Below are 913 nucleotides of genomic sequence, written 5' to 3'. Positions count from 1 at the left end.
TAATTCGATAATATAACAGTCAGTATGACTATGACGTATACTAAATTAAATAAATAGAATAAGATTATTCGAAGAATTTATTGTCGGTTAATTGGTTAAATCCGCCTTGCACATATCACTCTTACCTGTCTGTATATATGTTTGTGTGTCTATATCTCAATCCATCCATCTATCCGTCCATCCATCCTTTCATTGATCCATTATCCATTTATCCACACATCCATCCATCCATCTATCTATCCACTCGTCCGTCCATCCATCCATCAATCCATCCATCCATCCTTCTGTATAAACCATTTTCAATACGATTGTTTACACATCGTCGCGTGATTCAATGTGACATTTGTTAACGCTTCACTGAAGCACTAAATTTTGGACACTGTACAATATGAAAGCTGACATATTTATAGCAAACTAAACTTCCTTCCAAACACTGAACTGAGTGGTTACAATTAACCTGTCAGGTTGGCAACCGCTATCAGTTTTGAAGCTGACCCAAACGAACGACAACTCCGTTATGAGAGGAATTTGAAATGAAAATAAGGAAAAACCGTCTTTCTTTCGTTTTGTCGTTCGTTCGTGTTCTAACATTAACCTGCGGTGTTCAGACATATAGTCGGATTAAAAGAAATATACCTCGAATGTAACTATGAGATTATTGACTATTTGATACTTTACATGGATTACAAAGACAGCATGTATATGTTATTTATATAACCAAAGTTTAATCATAATAATTTGGGCTTATATTAAGTGGCAATAAGATTTCACGTCATTTTCTGAAAATTAACAGTTCACATACTTTTTTAAATACAGCCAAGTCGGCCATAATAACCACTGGGGGCTGACGAGGTATAAGCGTACTTCGTTTCGCTACGACGTCGGGTACCCGGTATATGTTTTACTACGAAAA

General features: G+C 35.8%; 1 long non-coding RNA gene across 1 annotated transcript in view; it reads left to right on the top strand.

The window, feature by feature from the left end:
* Positions 1-410: 410 nt before the first annotated feature.
* Positions 411-913, top strand: part of LOC127848602 (uncharacterized) — a 6225-nt gene continuing 5722 nt past the window's right edge. Inside the window, exons 1-2 of the long non-coding RNA XR_008034595.1 lie at positions 411-643; positions 817-913. The exon at positions 817-913 is cut by the window's right edge and continues 60 nt beyond it. This is a non-coding gene — a long non-coding RNA (uncharacterized LOC127848602). The remainder of the gene's footprint in view (positions 644-816) is intronic.

This window comes from Dreissena polymorpha, chromosome 10 (assembly GCF_020536995.1).
Source record: "Dreissena polymorpha isolate Duluth1 chromosome 10, UMN_Dpol_1.0, whole genome shotgun sequence".
Lineage (NCBI taxonomy): Eukaryota > Metazoa > Mollusca > Bivalvia > Myida > Dreissenidae > Dreissena > Dreissena polymorpha.
Note: the sequence above shows the minus strand (reverse complement) of the source record. Positions and strands in the feature narration are given on the sequence as shown.